We start from the raw sequence: 6,188 nt of genomic DNA, 5'->3' as shown, positions 1-6,188 counted from the left end.
TGGGCAAAGATATCCACACCTAAACTACAGTTGGCAAACCCTGTTCAATCTATTTCCTTCCATCTAGCCCCAGAGCCTCTCCTGTGATGAGGTCTACCTCAAAGGGATGCCATAAGGAGAAAAAGAAACAGCATAAGGAATTCTTTAGCCTAATGCCTAGCATTTAGGATGTTATTAATTGCATTTGAACTTGAACAGTCTTTCTAAGTGATTTCTACCCCCTGTCTCCCTCATCCCCAGTCTACCCTCCAGATCACAGCCAAAATAAACTTTCTGAAATGCAAATCTAATCATGTCCTGCCTCTCCTCAAGAACTCCTGATGGCTCCCACTCCCTACAGAAAAGTCTCAAATTATTAGCCCAAGTTAGGCTGCATATTCACTCTTTCATATTTAGTAATATCCTGGTGAAAGTTTAATAATTAGTGCTCTGTGGGGGGAGGGGCAGGAAATGAATGCATACATATACATACATTAGTTTATTATCAATTTTACTGATATAACAGATGTGTAGAAAACTCTTTACAAATAATAATAGTAATAATAATGGGGAGCTACTTAAAGGTGTCAATACCAGAAGGTGAGGACCATGTGAGGCTATCTTGGAGTCTGGGGACAACAGCCTGTAATGAATCAAAACTCCCTCTATTCTTCTTGTATTTAGACCACTGGCGGAGAAGGTGAGGTCTTTCAAGTGCTTCACAATTGGCCTTTAGAAGTTTAAGCTGCTGGTATTAATGACTCCTAGAAACTTTGGTGCTATAACATAGCAATATTAGCTGCTAGAAGTTTGGATATAAAAATGTTGCTGGAGGATGTAGCCAAAACTTTCTCCTTAGCTTCTAAACACACACACACTACCACAATTCCTTTGCTGCCTGTCGAATTTTCACAACAGACATCTTCTTCCTGAGCTGAAGTGAAATTAGGCATTTCTGGGTAATCCCACAGTTTTCCTAATCTAATCCACACACTTGCTTAAGGCAAGTGTATATTCCACAAAAGTAAGTGCAGCTCAGGGGGCCAAGTTTTCTCTTGGAAAAGTTGACAGAACTGGCATCGTTTTCTTCTTGTGGGTATTTCCACTTGGCGACAACTTGTGCCAACCCCTTTGCTCCCAAGCACGGCGGCACGTGGGCACTCTCCATAGTCTCATTAAATTGGAAAAGGCTCATGTTGGAATCTTTTCTCATTTCCCTGGCCTTCTTCCTTTTTTTTTCTAAGTTATTTATTTTGAGAAAGAGAGAGGTGGAGAGGCAAAGATAGACAGGGGGAGAGAGAGGGAATCCCAAGCAGGCTCCATGCTGTCAATGCCAAGCCCGATGCAGGGCTTGTACTCACGAACCGTGAGGTCATCACCTGAGCCAAAGTCGGAAGCTTAACTGGCAGAGCCACCCAGGCCCCCTGGCCTTCCTCCTTTACTCATCAGATTGTCTATCTTCTCGCTTCCCTTAATTCTGTACATAGCCAGGGGCAACGTCTGATTTAGATTAATTGACAGCATGAGGGAATAAGGCAGCAGTGTAGGCCCTGGAAAATGGCCTCGCCCCAAGCTGTTCCTCAAGTCCTGCTCAGTATTTATCCCCTCAGAAGGTATCAGTCATGATCTCAGGCAAGAAAGTTCAAGGCCACCAAAGCACTGAGTTTGGCTGTAGGCTCTGGGCATGCACTTTTAATTTATGTTATTATTGTAATTTTGTTTCTGAAGACTCGACCTGAGATTTTCCTACGGTTTTTTTGTAGGCTTCACTCTTCTTCAGGTACCATCATCACTTTCTTTGAAGGAGCATTTACTAAGCAGCCACTGTGTGTCAGCAGTGTGAGAGGCATTGAGATACGAAGAGCTTGTGGTTTAGCGAAACAGGTGGTTTGTGGTTTAGCCTAACAGCCTGTGATAAGTGCCTAGGTCAGTGGAAGGAGAATAGGACACTTCACAGAGGAGACGGTGAATGGGCTGAGACTTTAAAGAGAGGAATATTTCTCCCTAATGAGAAAGTGATTGACAGGGTCCCCACCACCTCCAGCATATCCAAAAGCATGGGGAAATGAATTCGTGGGACACTGAGGGCAAAGGTAAGAAGCAAGGCTACTTTTGCTGTCAAATCCTTTTGGCTGAGTTTCCTACCTCCACCCTTCTACTCCATAGAAAACCACTAAATTATGCTGCAGAGCTCAAGACTCCCCAGAACAGAATTTTAAGGACAACTGCTCTGCACAATGGGGAGCTTTGGAGGATTTTGTGTAGGAAAGTGGAATTATGAGTGTGTATGTGTGTCTGTGTGATAGAGAGAAAGGGAGAAAGAGAGAGAAAGAGGGAGAGTGAGAGAAAGAGAGAGAGAAGTAGCTGGAATTAACATGGGGCTGGATTTGCGAGTGAGACCAGATACAAGGCTGTATTTGTCACAGCTCTCCAGAGAGGCAGAACTAATAGATAGTATGTGTATATATGTACATATATGTGAGATTTATTGTAGGAACTGGCTCTTATGGGAGCTAAGAACTCCCACAATGTGCACATTGAATCTGCACGTTGAATCTGCACAAGAATTAGGAAAGTTAGTGATGAAATGTGATTTGAGTCCAGAGACCTGAGAACCCGGACTGCCTATGTCTGAGGGCAGAAGATCGATATCCAGCACAAGCAGAGAGTGACTTTGCCCTTCGTCAGCCTCTTTGTCCCATTCTGGCCCTGGATGGATAGGATGATGTCCAGCCATCTATTCCTTACTCAGTCTACTAATTCAAATGTAAATTTCTTCCACAAACCTTCACAGACACACCCAGAAATAATGTTTTACTAGTTCTCTGGACAGCCCTTAGCCCAGTCGAGTTCGCACATTAAATTAACTAAATCACAGAGGCTATTGTGTTAGTCCAGGCAAGGCCTTGGCAGTGGAAATCTGGCTCTGTTCAGAATCTTAAATCAGCCTCCCCAGCTGACCCTGGGATCCCTTCATAACCTCTCCTTTATGTGACTGCCCAGACCTGCCTGAAGACTGCAGGTGACAAGGGACTCAGTGCCTCCTGTCGGCTGGCTCTACCTTTGAGTTTTACTTCTATTAAGATAATTATGGCTCAGGGCAGCCTCCATCTGTTGTTTTTCTCACTGCGTGGGTTGAGGAACAAACGTAAATCCTCTTTCAATGGCAGCCTTTGCATGTTTCCCTGTTTTCTCAACGCAACATTTGTGAGGTTCTCAGCATATGTCAGGCTTTGTGTTTTGTAGTAGAGTTGCAACATGAATAAGCCCTTACCCTCAAAGAAAGTGCTGCCTCTTGGGAGTGTGAGGGGTCAGGCTCATAAAGACATCGTTACTATATATACTTATGAGGACATTGATTAAGGGGTAATGAATTCACCCTGATTTTGGTGGGGGTTGGGAAGCAGAAGAAGCCAAAGGGTGACCATGTTTACTTGTGACTATATAAATGAGTTAAATTTAGTTTTATGAATAGAAGGGAGAAAATGGAAAGGTTGGTAAAGACAGCAAGACGGAATAAGCAAAGGGGAACGGCAGAAGCATGCACCCAGAGGCATGGACATCCATTGCAAGCCCCATCCCCAATCCTTCCAACCAGTCAGTCTATGACCTGACTTACAGTAGAGCAGCCAAGTGTGTCCTCTGGAGTCAGGCTGCTCACGTTCAGAACCCAACCGTGCCACATATTCAGCTGTTCAGTCTTAGGAAGGTTATGTAAATTTTCTCTGACTTAGTTTGTTCATCCATAAAAAGAGGATAATAATATTATCTATTTTACAAGGTTGTTGTAAAAATCAAACAAGTCACTTCATGTACAGAAATGAAAAATAGTGCTTGCCATAGTGCCTGCTCTGTAAATGTTATCGTTGAGACTGGCATGCTTTGAAAATGCAACAGTTATGAATAGCCAGTTATAGATGATTCTACAGGAATTTAAGAAACAGGTGTACAGGAGGTGGGAGATGTTGGATGCAGAAGGTGAGAGAGGGAGAAGAACTGGAATTCACCCTAGTGACCAGTCCCACGTCAAAGGTCTATGACTTTGGTGCGGTATGGTGGTGGGCTAAGAGGTCAGCTCAACATAGCCCCTGATTTCCCAAGGGGTTTTTCCAAAGGTGCATTAGGACAGCCTCAGGAGCAAGTTGTTCCTATGATGGCAGTTGGAGTTCCTGGCACAGGGACTGTGGATTCCAGGAGAAGCCACAGAGAGCTGGAGCCTCTAGGGTTGGCATGTCTTTGAAGTTAAAGCCTCTGGGCATCTGCGCACTTAGGCAGAGGCCAGAGGCCACTGAGCTGAGCAAGGTGAATGCTATCCCAAGCATGGGAACAGCATGCTCTTCTGACCCAGGGGCCAGCCTGAAGCCATGGTTTTGATCACTTAGGCATGAACCTCAGGAATCAAGCAAGGCCAAAATGATTTTCATTGTGATATGGTAGAGTGAGCACTGAAATTGGAGCCAGAAGACCCTGGCAAGTGTGATCTGAGCTAGTCATTTAAATTCTGAATCTGGATCTCCCTACTCATCTGTAGACATAACAATGAATCCAACCCTACCTCTAGCACACTATCTCAGAGAGTGACTATGGGCATTAAATAAGATGATGGGAATGAAAGTCCTAGTGAAAAAAATGGGAGACTATGCAGTTCCTGAATGTGCTCTCAACTCCCCACCTTTACCTGAAATACCTTTCTACCATGTTATCACCTGTTAACCTCTACCTCTTTTGTCCTTTCTTCCTTCTCTCCTTTCTTCCCCTTTTCCCCTCTTTTCCCTCAGTCTTTAGAATCTCAACTTGTTGCATCCTCAGAGAAGACTTCCTTATCCTTAAGACTGAGTTGAGTGCCTTTCTTGGTTCTTCCACATAAAGCCCCCTATACTTTAATGATCATAATATTTTTTATACTCTATTGGAACAACTTCTTAATAACTGACTATCTCAATGACAAGATTATATTAGCTGAAGGGTGAGGTTATATCCTATAGTAACCCTGTAGTGAATCCCTGTAGTAATCCCAACACTAGAACAGCGTGGGGTTCATATTTGAATGAATGAATGAATGAATGAATGAATTGTTATGCAGATGTAATGGTTTATCATAATAGTTCAAATGATATTTACTATGTGACTCCCTTGTTCCAGATTCTGTAATTTAGGGACTGGGAATACAAAGACGGATGCCAAGAATCTTCTTTCCCCTTTTCCAGGAAAGACCGGTGTGTAAGTGAATGGTTGTCACACTGTGTAGCTCAGTGGACCATAAGAGAAGTACAGACCAGACACTGTGAGCCTTCGGAACTCATTGTGAGACGTGTCTGGTGTAAAGGTATGGCTCATTGGCTCTGCCTGCTGTGAGATACCAAAAAAAGCCCTGTTTCCTTCTGTTGGCTGGTGGGTTTGGGCTCTGCTTACAGAAGAAGCCACGGTTGTGAGCCATCTGTGGTGGGCAGGTGAGAGGGAGGCTGACATTACAAGAGTATTTCTAATGAAATCAAGCCACCTATCACTTGGGGGAAAAAACTTCCTAAAGCAATTTCAAGCAGCTGAGATAATGTTAGGTGTGTCAGGATGAACATGTCTCTTGTCCAATCCTCCCCACCATCCCTCTCTCATAAAGAGGTTGTTCTTTCCTTGTCCTCCTAAAATTGACTCCAGGAATTCTGATGACCTTGCTCTATTTTAGAAATAATGCCAAGATTCCATCATCCTCCCATAGACTTGCTTTCAATGATGAAGATCTTCTAGATCAATCTTGCTTTCTCAATGACTTTAGTGAGCTTCTTCACCCAACTTTTCTACAGAGATGGGATGGGCAGTCTCTGTATTAGGAGCCAGGGAAGCTTTTCTCTAAGCCAACGTGTACTTAGCCTTGTGACCTTTCGACAAGTCGCTTAATCTCCCAAGAAGATTCTTCATTTTCAACCAAGGTCTTTGATTCTAGATTTGGTTTTGATCAGACCTACGTGTGAGGTTTAAAGTCATCTTTGAGGTGTCTTTTCCTAATCACCACCCTTCTTCTTCCACAGATACCTTATAACAATCTTGTTAATTTTTCAATTCACAATATCCTCTGTAGTCATTGCTTTCTTCCTATCCTCAAGTTTAGTTTAAGATCTTTCCGAGTGTCAACCCATGATTTTGAGGGCCCTTTCAGTAGGCCCTCAGTGAAGGGAGAGGAATGGAGAATCTGCTTCCAGAACAACATGTAA

Source organism: Leopardus geoffroyi, chromosome D1 (genome assembly GCF_018350155.1).
Source record: "Leopardus geoffroyi isolate Oge1 chromosome D1, O.geoffroyi_Oge1_pat1.0, whole genome shotgun sequence".
Lineage (NCBI taxonomy): Eukaryota > Metazoa > Chordata > Mammalia > Carnivora > Felidae > Leopardus > Leopardus geoffroyi.
Note: the sequence above shows the minus strand (reverse complement) of the source record.